General features: G+C 39.0%; 1 long non-coding RNA gene across 2 annotated transcripts; it reads left to right on the top strand.

Moving 5' to 3' along the window:
• The first annotated feature begins 3,659 nt into the window (after nt 1-3,659).
• Nucleotides 3,660-6,405, top strand: LOC119489003. Of its 2 annotated transcripts, none has more exons than XR_005207068.1 (3): nt 3,660-3,901; nt 4,932-5,011; nt 6,144-6,405. It is a non-coding gene; the product is annotated as an uncharacterized LOC119489003 (long non-coding RNA). The 2 variants fall into 2 exon arrangements; XR_005207067.1 differs by having other exon boundaries at nt 4,929-5,011.
• Nucleotides 6,406-13,834: the final 7,429 nt, after the last annotated feature.

Raw genomic sequence — 13,834 nt, 5'->3', positions numbered from 1 at the left:
TTTCAAGAGACGGCTGTGGGAAATAAAATGTTAGCTGAATTTGTGCACTTTAATAATTTATAACATGGGATACTTATGAAAAAAAGCAAATAAAATTTAATAAATAAATAGTAATTTTGGAAAGATGATTAAAATGGAATTAATTTACCTTAAAAAAGAGAGAAATCCTTTGCTTGTTAGCTCACTAACAGAAAGAAAACGAGCAAAGAAGAACACACAGGTACATTATCTAGTTGATACTGTGTTGATACAGTGAATATCCCTGGTACACAATAAACCATGGATTTAAAAGCAGTTCTCCAGGATGGCAGAGGGCAGCAATCTCAGCACATGCCTCGGATTGTAACTGTTCGTGGCCAGTTGCCAAGTCTGCTTCAGTTTACCCTCTCCCAATCCCTATACTGCTCAGAATTCTGGAGCCTCTGATGACCAGCTTTCCACATAGTGTGTCCCTTTTTATTCTCTGAACCTGAGTTTCCTGGTTCCTCCCGTGTTAGAGTCCCTTAGAGCCCAGCAAATCTGTGATGCATCCCTATTGTTTAACAAGCCCTTGTTGAGTTTTCCTTGGTCGCCTCCCTTCGGGTAATCCCTGCTGCCATTTAAAGTGTCTACCATTACTCTGCAAACTCAAGTGGACTTTTATGAATTCTCAACCCTTTGAGGAAACAAATGTACAATGATGAACAAGCCAGGGCCACATTTTACAAACAATGCAGCCTTTTTACACGAAAAGGCATATAAATGCCACGATAATGCATAAGGCGTTTAGTGTGCAATAAGTACGCCTTTCTTGATTTCTTTCATGTCTTTTGTACGCCATGTAGTCTGTATTGACTGCAATTTAATTGCATTTGTGTAAAAATACTACGGTGAGAGTTAGAGACACAGTATAAAAAGCAAGAAAGACCTGTGGAGGGTGGGTGGTTTGTTTTGTAAGTTATGTATGTGACATTTGTCACATGTTATGTGTTGACACTTGTGACATGTTTTCCGTAGTTGTTTCCTTTTGTGTTTTACTTTTCTTTCTTATTTTAAGCCCAACCATGATGTTTTGCCTTACCCTAACTAAGTGGTTTTGACACGCAATGACACAGAAAAAAAGTAGTTGAATAATGTATTCTGATATTATTTTTCCCTGCATAATGAACGATGTAATCTGCAGTACAAGTGTACAAAATATGTAAAGGACATTCCTCAATGTTTTGCCCTGTGTAACGGCTATTATGATGTACTCATGTCTGATTATGATGTCTGCATGTGATCTCTACTTTGACTTATAGTGCAACATTCTGCCACACATTACCAAATGTCAAAGGGAAGCGAAGTAGAGTGTGTTAAACGATTACTGATAAACACAGCTGTTAATGTGTTCGGTAGCCCACCAATCCCTGCTTTTCATCAATATTATCAAGTTGTGGAGAATAACTGCCAAGACAACTTGTGTACAGAACAATATGTGCTGTAAAACCAAACATGGTTTTCCTAAGAAACACATTTCACAGAAAGGCATTTATTCAAAAGGAAATGCTTTTGGTTGTGACTATATAGAGAGAGCCTGAGTGGAAGAGATGTTGAATTGGCAGTGATCAATTTTTTTCTGTTGATCAACAGGTGTTGAGCGAGTAGCTATGGCAACTCCCCTGGGAAAATTATGGAATAATACATTGGAGGGAAAAAAAAGAGATAAATGTCATTGCTGCAGCAACCACTTGGTTTTACTTCCATTCACCGTCAGTCATAATAAGTAACATATTTGCACAGCCCCAGACATCAAAATTGCACTGTGTATCCCTTCACTATGCCTTTCCTCCTGACTTTCATGAGCCATGTTCATGATGACTCAAGGCCACCAAGTGAAAATGCCACCTCCCCCCTATACACCATCTATCATGAAAACTGAGCTCATGGAATGCCGGTAAATTGTGTATGTTATTGCAGCAGCAGATGTGGAGTAATGAAAACTATCATTTTGCACATCATTGCATCGTTTTACTGATATTAATAGTGAAAACTGTGAAAAGGTGTAAAAATAAACCCTTTTTTGTAGCAGACATTTTGTCAGTGTAGGAAAAGCACAGGTGTTACTAATAACATTAACGCTGGCTCCACAACAGCAGAGGCTAAATACAATTGAGCTACTGTGACATATCAGAATGTTTTCTGTGAAAAGGCCTCTCATCCAGTCTCCCTGATATTGTTTTCTCAGGTTTATTTCAGTATGTCAATGTTTTGAAACAAAAAATGTTATATATAAGATTTATTTTTTTGTGAAAATTGCACAAAAGTGGAACCTTGGATACAGGACCTGAAGTTGTAACTGCAGCCTGTTTTTGATGATGTTAGCCAATAAACCCTTTTTTACTTTGTTTTCAGATCATGGTGAATGATCAACACATTCTCACTCCCAACTTGTCAAATATTCCATGACTTGGTCAGTGGCCCTATATGCTTCAAACTATGACGCTCAAGGTACTCCTTTAGCATCAGTTTTGGACATGTCAGGGACGGCGTGTCACTATACGCTCGTTACATGCCTTTTCAAAATAAAGTTATAAACAGTATTTTATTAAAATAAATCATATCTATAGGCTACATAATCTACTGACTATCCGACTAGACACGGGAAGTGCATTTTTATGATATTGTCGGCAATTTGTCGGTGTTTGTGTCCTGGTGCACTTTGCACGGAGCTGACACACAACCGCTTGCTCTCTCTCTCTCTCTCTCATCCCCGGCTCTCTGAAGCACTGTACTCCGCTGTTGCCTGGCAAAGGTGGCGGTGCCGGTGTCACATAGGTCCCTGGGGACCGCAGGTACAATAACCTTATATTTTGATGTTAATAAAATGTACCTGAATTCACGAATATGTAGGATACTAACTAACTAACTAACTAACGACTCACGTGACTACTGAGTTATAGCTACTGAGTGAGTAGCGACTCACGTGATTAGCTATACTGACAAGTCACATGACTAACGATTGATGAAACAAAATAAATCAATGTTGACTTTTACTATCACACGGACTCATACAGCGGACACCTGGTTGAAAGTCCTACCGCACACTTATACTACTACTTATACTATGTCCGTTGCTCTGAGCATCTAATAAAGACGTGGGTGGGTTTACATTGGAGTTAGTTGAAAGTGTTACATAGAAACGCCATAGGGTGCTTCTGTGTGTCGGTATCAGACACCGATGGCCACCGACCAAGCTGCGGTATGTGAGGAGTTGGGAGTGAGAACGGGTTGGTTGGATCGATAAACACATAAGGAATGGTAACAACATTGTTTTCATATTTTCTATTCAGTGAGTGCTCATTGGCTTAGCTATTTTTTATGGTGAGCATTGAAAAGCACAGTGCAGAATATGCTTGGCAGGACGCACAGCGTAAGGTTCTTTGCAGACAGCTTTAATGCAAATCTTAAACAATGACAGATAGTCCTTGATTAAGCCGGTGCCTATGAGGGGTGCTGGATTTGATAGCACAGGAGTGCAAGATCATTTGCATTGATTATGTCACACTCTTGTTATAGAGAGCCAATCCCTGAGAATTAACTTCGGTTCCGGAACTCTAATCATTTTTAACCACCCTGCTGAAATGAAGACAAGAGTGATCGATATGACTTCGACTGATTCCATGTGGGGGTCGCTCCACTTCTTATCTCCTCCTCTAACACCATTGACAGATGAATTTAACAAGAGGGGCACTATCTGCCTCGCCGAGAATAGAAGGGCTAAACTATCTGCGTCCCTGCTTGCATGGTTTCAGCAGTATTGATGAATATATCACAGTGTGTTCAGTCACAAGGAACCAATCCTCCTCCTGTTCTTTTTCCTTTTTTTTAATCACTGATTCAGTTAGAGCTCTTCCCATGGAGCTGGGTGCGATGACCCAAGGTAAGCTGCATTTTCACAAGCTGATTTATGTGCTGTTAGATGGAAATGCTCTCAATACCAAAATGCATTTATTCCCTCTAAACTGCTCGAGGTCATGAGTGCTGCTACAGCTTGGTAATCAAGTCGGTGGCAGTGTGTATGGTACAGTATGTAAACAAATTACCTAGAGCAAGAGACTTTTCCGTCATTTACTTCACATTATGCTACTTGTTGTAGGAGCTTTGTGCACAACTGCTTTGTGTTGATTGTGAACTTTTAAAATACACTACTTCCACCAATTATATTTTTTACTCTGGACGGAAAGAATAAGAGAAAACTAAGGTTAAAGCTTTGAGACTGTAGACTTCTATTTTCACAAGTTAGTTAGCATCCGTTGTAAGCAACCCACTCTTACGGGAAGGCATATAAGTACAATGACATTACACTGACATTCCGCGTTTCATGAGTATACATTTTAGCCTTTTTGCTTGTCATTTGTACGTCACTTTTCGCGTGCCATTTGTACGCAGTTAGGTTCATGCAAAAATAAAACCAAATAAAAACAGTTAGGGTAAGGGAAAATATGGGCTTAAAATAAGTAAGTAAAACACATACGGAAACAATGTAATACAATTACAGAAAACATGTCAAAACGTCAATAAAAAATGTGACAAACGTCACTAACGTAACTTACAAAACAAAACAGCGGTCAACAACACGGGTCTCCTGGTTAAAAGTCCGGTCTTTGTTGGACCCGCCCACTATAAGTGGTCTTTCTTGCTTTTTTATACTACGTCACTAACTCTTACCGTAGCATTTATACGCGGATGTGTTTACATTGCAGTCAGTACAGGATACATGTTGTACAAATGACAGGTGGAAATGGCGTACTTATTGCACACTAAACGCGTTGTGCATTATCGTGGCATTTATATGCCTTTTTGGGCCGGTACTAAGATGTACAATGCAATTTGTGGCTATAAAAAGATCAAGTGTGTTTAATTATATGCCTTCTTCCGATAAGCACATTACCTGACTCTGTGTTCAGTAGATAGATAGCGGTAACTGGAAGGATTCCTGCTTGATCAGAGGAGCTTTCCTGATCAGTGACCATGTCTACAGTTCAGATAGGTGAGCCTGGGTTCAACCAATTACGGCAGTGTTTTGTTTTGTGTTTGGTAGTGAGGGCATTGTACCAGGATGAAATGTTGAAGGCGAGTTCAGATCCAATTAGTGACCTGTAAATCAAGCTGTCATAACACCAACACGTTCTCATGTTCATCTTCATCCCTTTTGTTTTTACTTTAGCCATTATCTAAAGCTACTGCTGTCTTCTTATCAACTGATGATGCGTATGACCAGAATTTGAACTTTTGTTGTGGATAATGAAACCCTAACATATATAGAAAGCTTCTACAGAACAAAATAAATGAATGGTTATTGCTACTAGGGCTGTGTATTGGCACAATATGTATGGTGATACAATAGGTATCATGTTACAGTGGTTACAATTCAATAGATTGTGATACTGTAAGCTAGGCGATATATTGTGATGTTTTTCAATCTAATTTTAGGAAAGCTGTCATGGTATAAAGAACACATTGCCATATGCATTAAAAAGTTATTTTATGCAATCAGAACAGTGGGATATACATGTGCATTTATTATGGTTTTCCCTCTAACATCCACCATCATAGAGCTACATTGAGAGGGCACATACACTGAGAGGGTGCATCTCTTTGCAAATGAAATACAGTATTGACTGACTTAATCTTTGCTTCTAAACTATTAATTAAAAATCAGTAGTGTTTTAGAGAATTGATGCAGTATCACAAAACATCATATCACAATACTTGATATTTTCAATATTTCTTACACCTCTAATTGCAAAAGACAAGGTGGGAAAAAAAGCTATAATTTAGATTTTCATAGCAGGTAAAGTACAGTTGTGATTAATAAAGTCTACATTCCACGAGGGCTTTGGAACTAAACTTAATTGAAAGACATTTTTAGTTATACTTTTCCTGTTGTTGCGAAAAGTGTCTATCCAGTTGCCTGAGACTGACTGACTGTATATTTCATAAGGCTGTTGCTTTTTCATTGCGTGTATTTTATGCAGGTCAGGACAAATTTTACTTCAATATTTCAGTGCGTTCAACTTGAGTGAATTTCTGTCGGTCATCAATGATTGAATCACCTTTTCTACTTTGAAATGAGTGATACTGTATCTGACCCATTGCCCATGTTGTGTTCACCCCAGCAGGACTGTTCAAAGGAAGAAATACCTCCATGGCCGATGGCAATGAAGTCTCCCACAAAACCTGGAGTAACACAGCTTCAAGTTACAACATGGTGGGCAAACTTTCTGCCTCTCTTTCAAGGTGAAACAGCTATAAATCAATTATCAAACACACAAAAACAACCAATATTGATCCAATGGTTCTAGTGCCTTGCTATATTACATTTTATATTGTTGATTTAATGTGCAATGTGCCTGTTGTACCCAAGTTTAACAAAATTCAAGGTTGCCGTTAAGAAAATAATAAAATTTGATTGAATTGAATCAGGAAAATGCAACCTTCTTTAAAAAAAATGTTCACCATACCAAAAACCTTTCACTGTACACATTTTGCTAATGCTTTCAGCAAATGCATTAATGCACTAGTTCCATTTTGTCTGTCCAAGAGATGTTTAATGTTTGTATTTATTTAATTCAATACTAGGCTAAGTAAAAGCACCTGGATGGTGACACAGTTTGTTTTCCTCAGGATTGATGAAGTGTGGTACATAGGTTAACAAGATCCCACTGCGGGAAATGATGAAGGACACTTATTAATATCACAGCATGTGCAGGCCTGGGGAAAAAAAGAGCACTCTTTGTTTTTCCAAGCAGTGTGCCATCCTACAGTGTCAGTATCGAGGCTTATTTACCACTTGTCCCTCAGGTTCTATGACATTCCCTTATCAAACTTAACCCTTCCTCTCTCTGTACCCATTGTTTTTGTCTTTCTTTTTTTCCCAGTAGTATTAGAGAAAAAAACATTCAAACTGCAGCAGAGAGATGGAGTATCTTGTGTAATTAGTTCCCTTCACTGCTGTCATTTGTCTGAAGTGAAATATCCTTGGACAGCATATGCATTATTGGTATTAACATAAGAAACCATTCAACATTTCTCAATAGATGTAGTACGGCGAGTATATCCAATAATTGTAAATATACCATTATGAGCGTTTCACCGCGATCCCATTATATTAGATACAACCATTATGGGTGTTAGCTTTCAGTGAAATGTGAGGCCTATAAAGCAAGGTGAGTGATATCATTTTAGTGAATGTGCAGCACAGATAAAAATGTAGGCTATTTGGTTAGGGGGTTACTGATGACAGAATATCATTAGGTGATGTGAGAATATTGCCCCCCGGGGAAGCGTGTGTATGTATCTGTGTATTTTCTTTCCATTGTTCTGATGGTGTGGAAGCCATGCTCATAAATCATGTCTTGATGGGAAGAAAATAGTATGTAGGTTAGATACTGTAAGTGCAATATGGCCATTGGTTCAGCATTCACTTTGATTGTTATTGTTCTGACAATATTGGAGCTATTTTCATTTAGAAAAAAAAAATTCATAAAGCTGCGACAATGGAATTATGGCCACTAGGGGGCAGAAAAAAAACATCAACGCAAACTGACAATTTCGCAGCCAACACATATCACCAGTTTCACGAACCATCTAAGTTGTGTTTCTGGCCACCTTATGACCTTATAGCTCTGGTTTGGCCTCCACCATATATGGGGCATAAAGCTATTAGCTTTTTTTTTGCTAACCACAACTGCCTGCTGCTGGAAACAGGGTTGATAAGGGTTGGGAAACCAAACAAACATATGGAATTTAACATATAGTACCATCTAACTACACAGCAAGAAATCTGTCTGTTTATCTCTGAGTGTGTCCTTCCCGTATCTCGAGAACCTTTCATTCAATTTACTTCACTATTGGCGGGTGTATTGCTGGGGACCCAATGATGTGCGGTGTGAAAGTTGGTGCAATTTGGACACGCTCAACATGAATAAACTTTGAATAAACAAGCGATTGCGCTCTGTGCAGCAGCGGGGGCGGGGCTTCGGGGCTCTCACCTTTGCTACTGAATGCTGGATATAGTATCGTTTCAATCAAACTCTTCTTCACTTCCCTGGAATCAACCAGCATTGAGCAGTTCTCGCAAGCAGCACTTCAGCTCTGAACAGGTACACGCTCCTCGACAAAGCAGCAAGGAGCTGGGATCCAAGCAGTCGGCCCGTTCTGAGCAGGTCACGTTTACTTCACGCATCAAATACACACTTCTACCTATGTGCATTGGATTTAGTCAAGGATGATTATTAGAGTGTCAAAAAACAACAACCAGAGAAATAATGTTCTGATTGTTTCTGTCAATCCAGCCCCATCTGGATCATTAGACAGTGTTTCACCACCTCATCCAACAATTACAAAACAATTTCCCTCAGAATGTCTATTGTTTTCAATATTTAAAATTAGCCTTTTTTTTTTTTTCCATTGTTGGGGAAAACTAAAAATATAAAGATAGTCTATCAAAAAGAAAAACAAAACAACAACTCTGTATTGCACACGATGATGAGGCGTTGACATTTTAACGACAGACTCGGAGTTTCCAGCAGTTTAGATTAACTTTCAATTTTGTTAATTGGCCCCCCAATTAACATTTTATTTATTTTTTATTTTCCTGTAGAGGTAATTAGAGTAATGAGGAACATTGCTGTTTAACAAGAACAGGCCACACAACTGTGCTTGGGCAGACAACCACTGCTGCACTGAGATGTGTTGATGGCTGATATGTAAGCTCCGGACTGGCAAGCTAGCAGAGGAATTTTAAGAGAAGCAAAGACAGACCGAAAGAGAAAGAGAGGAAGGGGGTGGAGGGGAGAAATAATCATCGGGAGAGGAATGTGCTATCCACAGGGGCTCCTGCTAATTGCCTCGCTCATGAGTTTGTGGGACGTGTTAGTCGGCTACTGGATCTGGATCCAGCTCTGCCGCCTCAGGGGTGTTGGCATCTCAGCTCACCAGACGACAGCTCAGTTTGACATGGATTTTTTTTTTTTTCTTCCCTTCCTTCCAGCCATTGCAGCTTGCGTCCCCTAGAGGTTTCCCCCCCCCCCACCACCATCAGAAGTGGCCTAGCTGTGATGGATTGGCATCCTGTAAGTGTCAAACTGCTTTATGGCTCTTTAATGAGGCGATCAGGCAGAGGAAGCCTCCACTGCCACTGCCACTATTGGTACTTAAATAGAAAATCAAAACAGGTGAAGTTTCATTATAGCTGCTGCTATTAGCACTCACCTTCGGTGGCCAAACTACTACCACACAAAAACAAACACACACATGTTCATTGAGAAGTAAAAAATTAAGTATTTCCATATTTCAGTTTGCCTCAGGTCATATGTTCATCCTGTGTAATGGACATCCACTACCCAAGGGATTTGGGATTGACATTTTTCGGATTTTAATGGAGTTTCTGGAATCAAACATCTATTAAAGTAACCACACCACCTGGCTCTGTTCAAATACAGGCCCATATTGTATGTACATATGTATTGCATAAATTAAAGATAAAGCAATGACATGCACATGCGGAAAACAGATGTCTTCCCGGCTTCAGTATTGCATTATTTTTGGAATTACATCATTAGTAAAACACCACAGAACAGCCAGCAGATAGCTTCATTAAATAATGATGTTACAGCTCACAACAATCTGTTGGTTTAATGTATTCTGCATTGACGGAACACCCACACATACAGTCTGCACATGTGCGCAGAGTAACACACACACACACACACACACACACACCTACCCTTTCTCAGGAACATACATGTCTGCACACATCCAGCCACACCCACACACATAAACCCTCAAAACAGGAACAAAGTGAACCATGTTGACAAAAAAAATGCTCCAATTATGCATAAAAGAAGATACAGAAGCAAGCAATTATTCACACTGTGCCAGCTGTCACAACAGTAATATGGCTGTGCATATGCTGTATTCCATCAATCAAGACAGTGCCACATGTTTGCCTCAGCATAGAGCTGTAGTCTGGTGACTGGTGGAAATAATCTACCCTGACAAAATTTGTCACAACTCGAAAGCAAAAAATAGGTCTGTGCATTGCAAACAACAAATCTCACTAGAATGTAGAAGGTATTTATATTTTTTTTAAAGTGTACTGTAAGGGTATTTTGTTGCCTGCTAGAGCAATCTAGCGTCATATAAGTGAGAGTTAAAACTTGAACTGAACTGAGCATGAACTCTGAAATGCTCATTATTGTTTTTTGACACATACTGTAAACACTAAATTCCTCCTGCATAAAAAATATGTATGTCACTAACAATTAACGGGTTACCCGATTCTCACCTGTGGTTGTATCAAATGGTGAGGTTAGCTACACTTAAAGTCAGGCAAATAAATCAGTTTTGTTTGAGGGTGAACAAGAAGATTTCCACTACTACTTTGAAACATCTTTCAAAATTAAATCAAATATTTACTTTTTCTAATGGTTTATTTTTCACAAAATCCAGTTGTGGTGGAAAAGCGTAGTCCTATGTCTATTAATTTAAAAAAAACATATACTAACAGAACTATAAAGCCTTGGGTGACTTTATTTTGAAACCCCCAAACCGGTATGGCACATTCATGCATGCGCACTTGTATGCGCTTATGCATGCACTATAGACATTTTCATCAGGATGGGAACAATTATTTCAGCACCACGGACAGCGCCTCAGCAGACGAAAAATTATGTTTTGTCTTACCAAAGTCCACTAAAACATAGTAAATTTGAAAACTGTATAATAACACAAGTAAACACATGCGTGCATTGGTGTAATATGACATTTATTGATAATCAGATACCTTTTAAAACTAAACACAAGGCATTTGTCAGTGTGCACAAGTGCAGGCTGCAGGTGAAATTGCCAGCTACTATATATGGCTATCTGACCATCTTAATAAGAACTTTTATATCACCATTTCCGCTGTAACCAAAAATGTACTCTTGAAGTGTGTGCAGAACGCAGATACAACAAATAAACTACAAGTTCATGTGGTTTAGAAAATATAATATGTTAGAATTGTGTCTCATTTCTCGTCCACTTTTTTTTATCCAACATGGAACAATTAAAACAGCATATCGAGAGAGATACCATAAATACATTTTGAGGTTGTTTTCCTTAAAAACTTTCACAATTAAAAGCCTTAATGTCACTGCTTTTCCATTTTGTCTTGTATCTCCATTGCTCCACAGAGGCTGAACATACTGAGTTGTCTGATTGGAAATACTTGGTGCTCCTCTTTTTAAAGAAATAGTGTCCCAGGAATTGCTTGCAAACAGAACCAATTTCATGCTGCTTTAACACTCAGAAAATCATTTTAATTCAGGAACACAAAGCTGATCCCAGACTGCTTCAGTCAGATGAGGGCCATTATGATTCTAGGATTAATTCAACAGTATATGGTATTGACATGCAACCTTCTGTGTATTGCTTTAACACAAACAGATCACAACAGATTCAGCATCTCCCTCTGAGGCGTTCCTGATGGTTTTGCTGTTGTGTTTGATTCATATAATTGCACCTCTGAGAATTCTCTTTAACTGTACCATGCTTCACTACAATCAGTATAGATATATGTTCAGCACATTAAATAGTAGGCTACCTTGGCAGTCGAAAAGTAAGGTTTTAGTAAATCATGAACAGTCCTTCTCTAACCTTGACCAAGTAATGACTAATTTTTAGCAGCTGAGTACACCTTTTTGTAATTGGTGTTTGAAGCATTTTGTACAGTATGTCGTATAACAAGGGGACATGGGAACAAATTATCTACGCCAGAGGTCGGTAATTACATTTGTCCCAGGGGCCAGAATTTTTCTAAGCAAACACTGTGGGAGCCGGACTTTCAAATAATAGCTAATTAGCCTATTGTCGTTTAATATTTTCACTTTCAAAATTGATGTTATTTATATTAGCCTATATGAATGTGAACAGATTTATAAAAACATGGGAAATCCATGATGATGACTAGATACTTCAACAGAAAATGCTCTCAGACCTCCACCGAGGAGGCAGTTCACAGAGGAGTGATGGTTAAATGACGTATTTTTGTAGGCCAACCAGGAAGTTAGCGTCGCCCTGGTTTCCTCGACTAAAAGCCGATGGGATTTTTGTACTGGATTTTGGATTATTGAAAAAAATAAGCTCTGTGGCAAACAAACGTCTATAATGCTTACACGTTCTGTTCAGGAAGACAACCTCCACAAATCAACACCACTTTTACTTTTATGTTTTTTGATGGGAAAATGTTATCGCCAAAAGTAAAAAGCTAACGTTAGGCTATAGACGAAGTACACCACGGTCGCATGAGTAGACACAACAAGGCTGTAACGGCGGACGAGTCGGCGTGATGACGTTCAGTAGTCTCATTTAGCCATTTGTTAGCAGCCACCTTTTTTAAGACACATAAAGGCTTCAAATTTCACGAGTGGGATATTTAGTGATGTATTTTATGTTGTAGAAAAACTTTTTCTTTGCTGTCCAGTCAAGAAAATGCATGGCCAAACCCATCACACAAGTGATTGACAGCTGGGACATACTGTAAGTAAGACCGTCTCACTGTGATTGGGATCAGAGCTGCTCCTGGTTGCACCTCACTTTTAAGGAGTTCAGCGTGATCACCGCTCTAAGGTTTGAATCACTGCCCACGTCCCTGAGTTTCTTCAGCAGTTCTAATCTTGGGCTCTGCTCTTTCACGGCCGTGTCCTCAGTTTGAAAAGTAGCCAAGCCAATCACAGAAAAGTTGGTAGGAATAAAAACAAGTAGAAAAGCCTCTTCCTATGCCAGAGCCTTTAAAAAAAAAGCAACAGATTAAAATGCCACAAAATAAATAATGTATTTCTTTGACCTGATGGGGTAATTTACCTTACATGTGCCCGAGTATGATCAGTATGTCTTTTTATTGTATTCTCTCTGACTCCATGACTTGCCAAATCACTGACTTAGTTGCCATACCTTAACCATACCATTAGCTATAACTTACTAGTCTTGCCTAACATTAACCACACCTTGCCATGTGCTTATATTGTAGCAAAAAAGTAAAAAACCTTGAAACTTAACATGCATTTTACATGCTGTCATACAAAGTAATCCAGAGTTTTTCAGAACCCATTATCAGCATTCTGCCTGGGAATAAGGCTACATGATATCCCCCATGTACACAAGTGTCATAGTACACATTTAAAATAGTTTGCTGCATTCACCTCTTCCATTGAAACTGCTTGACATGCAAAGCAAACCCATAACCCATAAACTCCTTGCTTCGGAGCCACAGTGACTGACGCTCACTCTGTCACTCCACAGAATAGCCTCCCTAAAAAGCCCAGCAAGTGGCGATTATGTAAGGTGGGAAGTTTGTTTGAAATGAATCATATCCCTCGGCCCGTCCCAATGGAACAAATTCAATCTCCCCAAAAGTGCAAGCATTGTCTAGCTTCCATGGTAGCTATGCACTTCAAACACATTTTAAGCATTTTGATTGCTAAGTGTTCATGTTTTAGATTCTAATCCCTCTGCATGGCCACCAGAGACTGACTGCTGGAGACTGTGGGCAGCATTAAAAAGGTCCCCAGGACAATGATTTATCTGCACAGTGCATTTGTAAAAGCCAAAGCTGAATTAACAATATCCTCCTAAGTGTCTTTAATAGGTCAAAATAAAGAGGTATGCCACGTCTCCAACACATTGCATTTTAGTATTTAATTTACTCCATAGTATTGACATTGGAACGATGTGACAAAAAAAAAAATCTTAGCACGAGGTACAGTCACTGGAATTTTTCTAGTGCTTTCAGTCACATATAATGGCCTTCATCAGCAGATGGGCGTTT

Source organism: Sebastes umbrosus, chromosome 5 (genome assembly GCF_015220745.1).
Source record: "Sebastes umbrosus isolate fSebUmb1 chromosome 5, fSebUmb1.pri, whole genome shotgun sequence".
In the NCBI taxonomy this organism is placed as follows: domain Eukaryota; kingdom Metazoa; phylum Chordata; class Actinopteri; order Perciformes; family Sebastidae; genus Sebastes; species Sebastes umbrosus.
The sequence above is the reverse complement of the archived record's forward strand: the minus strand, read 5'-3'. Positions and strand labels throughout refer to the sequence as shown.